This window comes from Misgurnus anguillicaudatus, chromosome 18 (assembly GCF_027580225.2).
Source record: "Misgurnus anguillicaudatus chromosome 18, ASM2758022v2, whole genome shotgun sequence".
Classification (NCBI taxonomy): Eukaryota; Metazoa; Chordata; class Actinopteri; order Cypriniformes; family Cobitidae; genus Misgurnus; species Misgurnus anguillicaudatus.
In genome coordinates this window covers 14746950-14760668 of record NC_073354.2, presented here as the reverse complement: position 1 = coordinate 14760668, position 13719 = coordinate 14746950, and the positions used below count along the sequence as shown (strand labels likewise).

The 13719-nt window shown below is 33.6% G+C and overlaps 1 long non-coding RNA gene across 1 annotated transcript; it reads left to right on the top strand.

The window, feature by feature from the left end:
- Positions 1 to 11174: 11174 nt before the first annotated feature.
- Positions 11175 to 12765, top strand: LOC129432257 (uncharacterized). Its single transcript, XR_008640030.2, has 3 exons — positions 11175 to 11531; positions 11679 to 11790; positions 11931 to 12765. It is a non-coding gene; the product is annotated as an uncharacterized lncRNA (long non-coding RNA).
- Positions 12766 to 13719: the final 954 nt, after the last annotated feature.

Sequence of the window (13719 nt, the reverse complement as noted above, 5' to 3'; positions counted from 1 at the left end):
GCGCAAACCTTCTGCTTTTTTGTTTAGATTATTATTTTTATTTGGTTTTTTATTATCTTTGTTTATTTATGATTATGGATTTTTGCATTGTACCGTACATATTTATATTGAGCACAACCTTCTGAACAGTCAGAGAATAAATTAAGGTTTAGAGTTAAAAGTAGGCTAGAATTTCTCTAGAAAACAGATGTTTCTTCAAATTGCCTTCTGAATTGAATGGAATAGATGAAAGGCAGTGTGTGATATGTGAACATTATAAAAGCCTACAAAACTTAAATTTTATTGTTTTTTTCAGATGCCATTTCCCTTCAAAACTATTTTTTATTGTTGATAAAATATAGCAGCAATTGGTAGGAACCATTTATCAATTTAATACCAAATTTTACCAAAATTATACCAAATACATTTTCTTCCTTTATTAATGTATAGCATATGTTCAGCCATTTAAATTTTGTTTCTCATTTGAATTTGTATTACAGTAATTTAAACATATAAACCAAGAAGAACCCAATAAATAAATATACATTAAAAACATAACGTTATCGTCATTGCAGGAGTGCAATTTGTGGTTGTCCTGCAGGTGACCTTGTAACTTTGTTGTCTTACGACGCACTTATGAATTAACAATTACTCCAGAGCACTCGTAGATCTACGATGATTTTCAAGTGCTACTTAAGTTACAAAGCTTTTGGGAAACGGTCCATAAGTCTAAGATGATTCGTATGATCGTTTTTACGATCTACTTAGCCTTACGATGCTTTTGGGAAACCCGGCCTAGCACGTGCCTCGGCGCTGTCCCTTCAGCACCTCACAGAAATTCCCGCGCTTGTGACTGACTAAGTTAATCACCTCAAAAGTTTACAATATGTTGTTTCAACTTTTTGCAAATACAATGCGTTTATACATACAATAATAGTATACATTTTTGAATATGAAACTCGAAAACAGAATATAAGCTAAATGGATGAGTAATTTAAAGTTAGTATGTTCCCCTTCAACTGTTCTGTCACATTATTTCTTATCTACATTCACTTTTATGGGTAATACAGTAATGCACACATTAAGCAGTCTTTGTTAATCATAAATTAGTACCTCTGCCCAAAGGTATTTATATATGTCTTCACCTTATTGCAGCGAATTGCCACTTACCCTTTTCTGCGGGAACTCATGGCTGTAATGACCATCGATAATGAAATGTCGCATGTCAAATGTACGTCACAATAAAAAAATATATATCCGAGAGTGTATTTTTTTTTATTTAAAAACATAACTTTTAAGAAAAATGTATAAATATATTAAATTAATTACAAATTTAGCTAAAATAATATATATTTTTAATAATACATTTCTGACGTACATCCAATAGTGTCTGCTGAGCATTGGTCATACTGTAACAAGTTAATATGTAGGCTACTTAGTTAGTAGTGACAAATATATGTTTACAAAGTTAAGTCTGTAATTACTACACAACTTTGGCCCCAAATAGGAATTGTATCATATGGAATTGTCACAACATAATTGAAAGAGATAATGGAAAAAAAATGCAAATTAAGTCAAATAAAAAACAAATTCTTGGTGAATGTACTGATTTAGCTGATTTGCTGCAGCGCTGTCACTTCACATAATGTAGCATGGAGTGCCATGATCTCCACCAGAGTGTACTTCTCCCTTCTCCTTTGTTGTCTGAACATGAACTTCATTTTCCACAATCCATTGCATGTACTTATTAGGCTTAATTAATTCCAGGTATGTGTAATTAATCTTTATTTCACTGAGTTTTTGCAGTGTAAATATATATCCTAAATGCTGCCGGAAAATGGTTTGATATGAGGTATGCATCCAGCATGGGACATCCTCTATACATACTCGCCTTTATTTTTTTCTATTTATTAGATATGATGTCTTTATAGGCTTCTGAAGTCAAATAATGTCATATATATCCAAAATGCTGCAGTAAAATGTACTCAGATTATACATGTACTGTATGGGACATCTCCTATAGAAACCGCCCATAACTTTTTTTCTACTTATTATAAATTCTGTATTTACTTGTGCATAGATACAATTCATTGTAAAAATAAATATTAATTAATTTAGTTAATTTGGTTACAGTATGTCAGCACTGAAGAAAAAGTGATGTTGTCATCCAGTGTAGTTCAGTTTGCATACAGTAGTGTCAAAAACATTGCTTTATTATGATACTCGCAGTGCTACAGCTCATAAGTTCGATATGAACTGCAACAGTGAAAATATTTAATCCAGTTCCATTGATACGAAGATTGCTGCTGGCTGTCGTGTTGATGAGGCCTTCACAGGGGATGATCAAGTTGACTCAATCTCAGCTGACACTTCAGGGCTGCGTTGTCGTTGTGTCAAAGTGCAGGTCCTCGATCACACCTACAGCCCGGATTAGGCTGACTATGGTAAACCTCGGGATAAACAGAGATACTGATATTAGCATAGATGACATTCTTACACTGAAGTAATGAGTTCATTTAATAGATGTCAGGGATGCATACTGTATATGTCTCTGAAGTGGAATGATGTGATATATGTCCAAAATGGTCCAGTGAAATGGCTAGATATGAGGTATGCATACTGTATGGGACATCCCCTTCAAAAACAGATCATAATGTTTTTCTACTCTTTTGAAATGAAGTCTTTAGGGGCCTCTAAAGTGGAGTGATGGTATATATTTCCAAAATGGTGCAGTGAAATGGTTAAATATGAGGTATGCATACATTATGGGACATCCCCTTCAAAAACAGATCATCATTTTTTTCTACTCTTTTGAAATGAAGTCTTTATAGGCCTCTAAAGTGGAGTGATGCTATATATGTCCAAAATGGCGCAGTGAAATGGTTAAATATTAGGTATGCATACAGTATGGGACGTCCCCTATAAAAACAGATCATAATGTTTTTCTACTCTTTTGAAATGAAGTCTTTAGGGGCCTCTAAAGTGGAGTGATGGTATATATTTCCAAAATGGTGCAGTCAAATGGTTAAATATGAGGTATGCATACAGTATGGGACGTCCCCTATAAAAACAGATCATAATTTTTTTCTACTCTTTTGAAATGAAGTCTTTATAGGCCTCTAAAGTGGAGTGATGGTATATATTTCCACAATGGCGCAGTGAAATTGTTAAATATGAGGTATGCATACTGTATGGGATGTCCCCTATAAAAACAGATCATAATGTTTTTCTACTCTTTTGAAATGAAGTCTTTATAGGCCTCTAAAGTGGAGTGATGGTATATATTTCCACAATGGCGCAGTGAAATTGTTAAATATGAGGTATGCATACTGTATGGGATGTCCCCTATAAAAACAGATCATAATGTTTTTCTACTCTTTTGAAATGAAGTCTTTAGGGGCCTCTAAAGTGGAGTGATGGTATATATTTCCACAATGGCGCAGTGAAATTGTTAAATATGAGGTATGCATACTGTATGGGATGTCCCCTATAAAAACAGATCATAATGTTTTTCTACTCTTTTGAAATGAAGTCTTTAGGGGCCTCTAAAGTGGAGTGATGGTATATATTTCCAAAATGGTGCAGTCAAATGGTTAAATATGAGGTATGCATACAGTATGGGACGTCCGCTATAAAAACAGATCATAATTTTTTTCTACTCTTTTGAAATGAAGTCTTTATAGGCCTCTAAAGTGGAGTGATGGTATATATTTCCAAAATGGTGCAGTGAAATGGTTAAATATGAGGTATGCATACAGTATGGGACGTCCCCTATAAAAACAGATCATAATTTTTTTCTACTCTTTTGAAATGAAGTCTTTAGGGGCCTCTAAAGTGGAGTGATGGTATATATTTCCAAAATGGTGCAGTGAAATGGTTAAATATGAGGTATGCATACAGTATGGGACGTCCCCTATAAAAACAGATCATAATTTTTTTCTACTCTTTTGAAATGAAGTGTTTATAGGCCTCTAAAGTGGAGTGATGGTATATATTTCCAAAACGGCGCAGTGAAATGGTTAAATATGAGGTATGCATACATTATGGGACGTCCCCTTCAAAAACAGATCATAATTTTTTTCTACTCTTTTGAAATGAAGTCTTTATAGGCCTCTAAAGTGGAGTGATGGTATATATTTCCAAAATGGAGAAGTGAAATGGTTAAATATGAGGTATGCATACAGTATGGGACGTCCCCTATAAAAACAGATCATAATTTTTTTCTACTCTTTTGAAATGAAGTCTTTATAGGCCTCTAAAGTGGAGTGATGGTATATATTTCCAAAATGGAGAAGTGAAATGGTTAAATATGAGGTATGCATACAGTATGGGACGTCCCCTATAAAAACAGATCATAATTTTTTTCTACTCTTTTGAAATGAAGTCTTTATAGGCCTCTAAAGTGGAGTGATGGTATATATTTCCAAAATGGAGAAGTGAAATGGTTAAATATGAGGTATGCATACAGTATGGGACGTCCCCTATAAAAACAGATCATAATTTTTTTCTACCTGTTTTGAAATGAAGTCTTTATAGGCCTCTAAAGTGGAGTGATGGTATATATTTCCAAAATGGAGAAGTGAAATGGTTAAATATGAGGTATGCATACAGTATGGGACGTCCCCTATAAAAACAGATCATAATTTTTTTCTAATCTTTTGAAATGAAGTCTTTATAGGCCTCTAAAGTGGAGTGATGGTGTATATGTCCAAAATGGTGCAGTCAAATGGTTAAATATGAGGTATGCATACAGTATGGGACGTCCCCTATAAAAACAGATCATAATTTTTTTCTACTCTTTTGAAATGAAGTGTTTATAGGCCTCTAAAGTGGAGTGATGGTATATATTTCCAAAATGGCGCAGTGAAATGGTTAAATATGAGGTATGCATACAGTATGGGACGTCCCCTATAAAAACAGATCATAATGTTTTTCTACTCTTTTGAAATGAAGTCTTTAGGGGCCTCTAAAGTGGAGTGATGGTATATATTTCCAAAATGGTGCAGTGAAATGGTTAAATATGAGGTATGCATACAGTATGGGACGTCCCCTATAAAAACAGATCATAATGTTTTTCTACTCTTTTGAAATGAAGTCTTTATAGGCCTCTAAAGTGGAGTGATGGTATATATTTCCAAAATGGTGCAGTGAAATGGTTAAATATGAGGTATGCATACATTATGGGACGTCCCCTTCAAAAACAGATCATAATGTTTTTCTACTCTTTTGAAATGAAGTGTTTATAGGCCTCTAAAGTGGAGTGATGGTATATATTTCCAAAATGGAGAAGTGAAATGGTTAAATATGAGGTATGCATACATTATGGGACGTCCCCTTCAAAAACAGATCATAATGTTTTTCTACTCTTTTGAAATGAAGTGTTTATAGGCCTCTAAAGTGGAGTGATGGTATATATTTCCAAAATGGCGCAGTGAAATGGTTAAATATGAGGTATGCATACAGTATGGGACGTCCCCTATAAAAACCGATCATAATTTTTTTCTACTCTTTTGAAATGAAGTCTTTATAGGCCTTTAAAGTGGAGTTATGGTATATATTTCCAAAATGGTGCAGTGAAATGGTTAAATATGAGGTATGCATACAGTATGGGACGTCCCCTATAAAAACCGATCATAATTTTTTTCTACTCTTTTGAAATGAAGTCTTTATAGGCCTTTAAAGTGGAGTTATGGTATATATTTCCAAAATGGTGCAGTGAAATGGTTAAATATGAGGTATGCATACTGTATGGGACGTCCCCTATAAAAACAGATCATAATTTTTTTTACTCTTTTGAAATGAAGTGTTTATAGGTCTCTAAAGTGGAGTGATGGTATATATGTCCAAAATGGCGCAGTGAAATGGTTAAATATGAGGTATGCATACAGTATGGGACGTCCCCTATAAAAACAGATCATAATGTTTTTCTACTCTTTTGAAATGAAGTCTTTATAGGCCTCTAAAGTGGAGTGATGGTATATATTTCCAAAATGGCGCAGTGAAATGGTTAAATATGAGGTATGCATACATTATGGGACGTCCCCTATAAAAACAGATCATAATTTTTTCTACTCTTTTGAAATGAAGTCTTTATAGGCCTCTAAAGTGGAGTGATGGTATATATTTCCAAAATGGTGCAGTGAAATGGTTAAATATGAGGTATGCATACAGTATGGGACGTCCCCTATAAAAACAGATCATAATTTTTTTCTACTCTTTTGAAATGAAGTCTTTATAGGCCTCTAAAGTGGAGTGATGGTATATATTTCCAAAATGGCGCAGTGAAATGGTTAAATATGAGGTATTCATACAGTATGGGACGTCCCCTATAAAATCAGATCATAATTTTTTTCTACTCTTTTGAAATGAAATGTTTATAGGCCTCTAAAGTGGAGTGATGGTATATATGTCCAAAATGGCGCAGTCAAATGGTTAAATATGAGGTATGCATACAGTATGGGATGTCCCCTATAAAAACAGATCATAATTTTTTTCTACTCTTTTGAAATGAAGTCTTTATAGGCCTCTAAAGTGGAGTGATGGTATATATGTCCAAAATGGCGCAGTGAAATGGTTAAATATGAGGTATTCATACAGTATGGGACGTCCCCTATAAAATCAGATCATAATTTTTTTCTACTCTTTTGAAATGAAGTGTTTATAGGCCTCTAAAGTGGAGTGATGGTATATATGTCCAAAATGGCGCAGTGAAATGGTTAAATATGAGGTATGCATACAGTATGGGATGTCCCCTATAAAAACAGATCATAATGTTTTTCTACTCTTTTGAAATGAAGTCTTTATAGGCCTCTAAAGTGGAGTGATGGTATATATTTCCAAAATGGTGCAGTGAAATGGTTAAATATGAGGTATGCATACAGTATGGGACGTCCCCCACAAAAACAGATCACAACCCTTTTCTACTCTTTTGAAACGAAGTCTCCATAGGCCTCCAAAGTGGAGCGATGGCATACACCTCCAAAATGGCGCAGTGAAACGGTCAAACATGAGGTATGCATACAGCATGGGATGTCCCCTATAAAAACAGATCATAATGTTTTTCTACTCTTTTGAAATGAAGTCTTAATAGGCCTCTAAAGTGGAGTGATGGTATATATTTCCAAAATGGCGCAGTGAAATGGTTAAATATGAGGTATGCATACAGTATGGGACGTCCCCTATAAAAACAGATCATAATTTTTTTCTACTCTTTTGAAATGAAGTCTTTATAGGCCTCTAAAGTGGAGTGATGGTATATATTTCCAAAATGGCGCAGTGAAATGGTTAAATATGAGGTATGCATACATTATGGGACGTCCCCTTCAAAAACAGATCATAATGTTTTTCTACTCTTTTGAAATGAAGTCTTTAGGGGCCTCTAAAGTGGAGTGATGGTATATATTTCCAAAATGGCGCAGTGAAATGGTTAAATATGAGGTATGCATACATTATGGGACGTCCCCTTCAAAAACAGATCATAATGTTTTTCTACTCTTTTGAAATGAAGTCTTTAGGGGCCTCTAAAGTGGAGTGATGGTATATATTTCCAAAATGGTGCAGTCAAATGGTTAAATATGAGGTATGCATACAGTATGGGACGTCCCCTATAAAAACCGATCATAATTTTTTTCTACTCTTTTGAAATGAAGTCTTTATAGGCCTTTAAAGTGGAGTTATGGTATATATTTCCAAAATGGTGCAGTGAAATGGTTAAATATGAGGTATGCATACTGTATGGGACGTCCCCTTCAAAAACAGATCATAATTTTTTTCTACTCTTTTGAAATGAAGTCTTTATAGGCCTCTAAAGTGGAGTGATGGTATATATGTCCAAAATGGCGCAGTGAAATGGTTAAATATGAGGTATGCATACTGTATGGGACGTCCCCTATAAAAACAGATCATAATTTTTTTCTACTCTTTTGAAATGAAGTCTTTATAGGCCTTTAAAGTGGAGTTATGGTATATATTTCCAAAATGGTGCAGTGAAATGGTTAAATATGAGGTATGCATACAGTATGGGACGTCCCCTATAAAAACCGATCATAATTTTTTTCTACTCTTTTGAAATGAAGTCTTTATAGGCCTCTAAAGTGGAGTGATGGTATATATTTCCAAAATGGAGAAGTGAAATGGTTAAATATGAGGTATGCATACAGTATGGGACGTCCCCTATAAAAACAGATCATAATTTTTTTCTACTCTTTTGAAATGAAGTCTTTATAGGCCTCTAAAGTGGAGTGATGGTATATATATGTCCAAAATGGTGCAGTGAAATGGTTAAATATGATGTGTGCATACAGTATGGGATGTCCCCTATAAAAACAGATCATAATTTTCTATACTTTATTTAAATTAAGTGTTTATAAGACAGAAAGAGAGAAAGAAAGAAAGAAAGAAAGAAAGAAAGAAAGAAAGAGTGAGAGACAGAGAGAGAAAGAGAGAGAGAGAAAGAGAGAAGGAGAGAAAGAGACAGAGAGAGAAAGACAAAAAGAGAGAAAGAAAGAGAGAAAAAGAAAGAAAAAGAAAGAAAGAGAGAAAAAGAGAGAGAAAGAAAGAAAGAAAGAAAGAAAGAAAGAAAGAAAGAAAGAAAGAGAGAGAGAGAGACAGAGAGAAAGGAACAGATAGAGAAAGACAGAAAAAGAGAAAGAAAGAAAAAAGAAAGAGAAAGAATGAGAGAAAGGGAGAGAGAGAAAGAGAGAGAGAGAGGGAGGGGGGGGAGAGAAAGCGAGCGAGAGGAAACCAACCGCTCTGAAAGCGCGTTCTCTCTGCTGTTCTTGAAATTACCGTATGTTTAGTAATAGGCGCACACGCTTAATTTGAAGCGCGGCTGGCTTGACCGTGTATTTTCAAACAGCGGCTGGCTTGACCGCGGTGATCTACCGACATTGTAATGCCTGATTGTGAACTAAGCAAAACCGTAAGTACATATAAATAATAACATATTTTAAGAAATTACACTAGTACTAGTACACATTGCATATGTTCTTTATACTATTAGAATATCTGATTTTATTTTGTAGGTGCAGGTGCTTTATATATATATATATGAAGAGTTTGGTTCCAAAACGCAATAAACGCCATTTTTGAAAAAAATGAGTTACTGCCAAAATCAGTATTATATCAGGTCAGTAGTTAAAAGTAAATTCTTAATTTTACGCAAAATCCAATATCCGCCGTGTTATTCTGTCATCTTTTCTCCCTTTTTTCCCAAAATGCGACAAACGCCACTCCCACTTTTTTACAGAACGCAATAACTCCATTTCTGATATTACAGCCCACCGTTCACGCAATGTAAACAAGCAATGGCGGACGCGCGTAGTACACGGAGTCCTGGTTTTCCTCATCTACTTTCCCTTGTGAAAAATTAGCGTACTTAAGTGTATTGAAAGCATACTTTTTGTGTGCTTAAAATAATAAAAGTATAATTTTCGAAAAGTGCACTTGCTGATAATATAATATAATACAAATTAAGCGTACTTAAATGGAATACACTTTAATTACACTATTTATTAACACACTTAAGTGCACTTTTTACAACTGCACTTTGTAATAATATGTATTTAATTTTAACTTATAGTAAGTACACTTTCATCATAATATTTATAATCACACTTAAGTGCACTTTTAAAAATGCACTTTATAATAATATCTAATTAATTTGAACTTATAGTAAGTACACTTTCATCATAATATTTATAATCACACTTAAGTGCACTTTTAAAAATGCACTTTATAATAATATCTAATTAATTTGAACTTATAGTAAGTACACTTTCATTATAATATTTCACTAACACACTTAAGGACACTTTTTAAAAATGCACTTTGTAATAATATCTAATTAATTTGAACTTATAGTAAGTACACTTTCATTATAATATTTATAAACACAATTAAAGGAACACGCCCACATTTTGGGAATTTAGCTTATTCACCGTATCCCCCAGAGTTAGATAAGTCCATACATACCTCTCTCATCTCCGTGCGTGCTGTAACTCTGTCTGACGCAGCCCCCGCTAGCTTAGCTTAGCACAAAGACTGGAAGTGGGTGGCTTTAGCTAGCATACTGCTCCCAATAAGTGACAAAATAACGCGATCATTTTCCTATTTATGTGTTGTGATTTGTATAGTCAAACAGTGTACAAATAACAAGGTGATATGAGACACAGCGATCTTTTAACAGTATACATACTGAGAACTATATTCTCTGAAGACGAAGCACTGCCGCATGGGCGGAGTGATTTGCACAATTCTGACCGAACTCTCTGCTCCTCACCAGGGGCTTCTCGTGTGCTGCGAGCAGATCACTCCGCCCATGCGGCAGTGCTTCGTCTTCAGAGAATATAGTTCTCAGTATGTATACTGTTAAAAGATCGCTGTGTCTCATATCACCTTGTTATTTGTACACGGTTTGACTATACAAATCACAACACATAAATAGGAAAATGATCGCGTTATTTTGTCACTTATTGGGAGCAGTATGCTAGCTAAAGCCACCCACTTCCAGTCTTTGTGCTAAGCTAAGCTAGCGGGGGCTGCGTCAGACAGAGTTACAGCACGCACGGAGATGAGAGAGGTATGTATGGACTTATCTAACTCTGGGGGATACGGTGAATAAGCTAAATTCCCAAAATGTGGGCGTGTTCCTTTAAGTGCACTTTTAAAATGCACTTTGTAATAATATCTAATTAATTTGAACTTACAGTAAGTACACTTTCATCATAATATTTCACTAACACACTTAAGGACACTTTTTAAAAATGCACTTTGTAATAATATCTAATTAATTTGAACTTATAGTAAGTACACTTTCATCACAATATTTCACTAACACACTTAAGGACACTTTTTAAAAATGCACTTTGTAATAATATCTAAATAATTTTAAATTATAGTAAGTACACTTTCATCATAATATTTATAAACACACTTAAGTGCACTTTTAAAAATGCACTTTGTATTAATGTCTATTTAAGCTTAACTTAAAGAAAGTACACTTTCAACATAATATTTATAAACACACTTAAGTGCACTTTTAAAAATGCACTTTTTAATACTGTCTAATTAAGCTTAACTTATAGTAAGTACACTTTTATCACAATATTTCTTAACATACTTAAGTACACTTTTTAAAAATGCACTTTGTCTAATTTAGTTTTACTTAAATGTAACCCTGGTTAAATAATTAAATATTATTATTTTAAAAGTGTGCTTAAAAATAATAGAGACTATTCAAACATTTACATTTATTTTATAAATGAGGAAATACATGTGAATAATTCAATCTGAATTATAAATCTGAAATGAGTAAACCAATCGGAGTGTTTAATTGTAAGCTCCGCCCCTTTTTTGCTTTCGGATCGCGTCTCAGTTCAGAGGAGAGATGCAGAGCGACAGAGACACTCTATCTAACGCGAGAGTGTTTAATTTGATTAAATATGACTCCTAAGTTCATATAAACTGAAGAAATCAGAATTTAACTTGCATATATTCAATGATACAGCGTGATTGTGTGGATTGAGCACTTTTTGAGCTTTCATTTTGACCTGGTGAGTTATTTATAATTACCAATGTTATAATTAGCCATAAAAACGAATGTCAACACTTTAAATGTCATATCATTTTATTTGTTTAATCCATACGAGACAAAATGGTGTTATATTGTGATGTTATATGGGTTGGATTGTTCATTGCAGTGTGATTATGTAAAACCACATGGTGCGTTGTGTTCACTGCTGTTCGCTGACGCCATTTTGGTTGCACGTGCCTGTGAAAGACAAAAAGAGAGAGAAACACGTGAATGGACAGGTATTTGTCTAAATTGTCATTTATTATGATGATGGCACTTATATATGTATTTTATTTGTTTCCTGTATTGTGTATAATTGTTCATCATTATTGATACACAATATTGAATGTTTTTTCCTTTCATATGAACATTCCTTGAGCTGGATTTTCCTAATTGATGGCGAGCCTCCCATTTCGACCTGATTGGATCACGAATCTAGAGGAAAGGACAAATTTCTATTTTAAATATTTTTCTTCAGACAAGTAAGAGGATACATTTCAGAAACTGTTTCCTTATTTTGTTTGTTTACTTCATTGAACTGAAACAGTTAAGAAGCACAAGTCGGATAATTTAAGACTGATCAATACTCCAATTGATAAGAACTTTGAACTTGAATACGGATTTCAGTGTGTTACATATATACCATCTTTGTACATTGATTGTGACTGTGATTTCTGTAAATGAGAAGTAATTTAGAGGGTGCACCCATAGTATATATCCCCCTTCTTTGGGTCTTGCCCTGGGGGTCCGGAGCGCTGCAGAGTTTGGCTCCGGCCCTGATCAAACACACCTGAGCAAGCTAATCAAGGTCTTCATGATCACTAGGAAATCACAGGTGGGTGGGTTTGATTAGGGTTGGAGCTGGGCTCTGTGGTGCTCTGGACCTCCAGGGTAGGATTTGAGGAACCCTGGTATATATAGTTAATTGTATTTTCATTGTTGTTTACTATTTTTTTGTGATTAAGGAAAGAAAAAGAAAGGTTTCTCAATACTCAAAGTAAAATAGTTTATTAATCAACTTACCTTCTGTCTCTGCTTGCTGCTCACTATCACTGCTACCTCCTCCTTCGTACCGTGCACCCTTCTGATCTTATTATTATGCCTGGTCCATAAGTAAGTGAGTTAATACCCGCTACATAAAGAAAGTACACTTTCATGGCAATATTTCTAAACGCATTTAATAAATGATCATTAGACTGATGTGACCTACCAAAGACATGTTAATTTAAAGTTCATGCAGTTCTTTTTTAGTTGTCTGTTAAAATGTTAAAAAAATAATAACTTTGTGTTTATTTTTTTCTTAGGGATGTTATTATTCAATATTGATAGTTGTTTGAGTCCAATTTAACAATATTAAAATGAGTTTTTTTTTGTTTGGACATATACAACTCATAATTAATTTATTAAATGTACTTTTGCAAATCAAAAAATCTGACTACCAAACTGTTTTATTGTCAGTGTAAGCATTGTGGTTTTTGTTTGTTTGCAATGCATTAAACTGAAATGAATACATATTTAATTAACTTTTTGTTTTGATTTGTTTTTCAGTATTTTGAGAAGTACATAACCATATTTCACATACAATTGAAGTAGTTAAAGTACATACTGTAGAGAGATGCATTGAAATCACTGCACTGAAATCACAGTTCAACTGATTGAATTTAATTTTGTATATTTGAATTTATTTGGCAAACTTGTATTTGAAACATTACATTTAATGAGTAATTAAATGTACTGTTAATATACATTAACTTATTTTTTATTTCACATTAATTGCTTGACAGTAGATTGAACAGTGCACTTTAAGTATATTATAAAAACACTAGAAGTAATTATGAAAGTAGATATAAAGTTGTAATAAAGTACCAATTAAGTTGTTCCAAAAAATCACTCTTAATGGCAACTTATTACATTTTATTTCAACTTAATATATGATATATGTGAAATTAATTACACTTAATGTGCATTCAGTGCGCCGAAAAGATTGCATTTAATTCACACTTAAGAGTATTGTTAACAGACATTAAAGTGCATTTTAAATAACATTAATTGCATGTTATTATATTGTGTAGTGCACTTTAAGTATATTGTAATAACACTAGAAGCAATTATGAAAGTAGATATAAAGTTGTAATAAAGTACCAATTAAGTTGTTCCAAAAAATCACT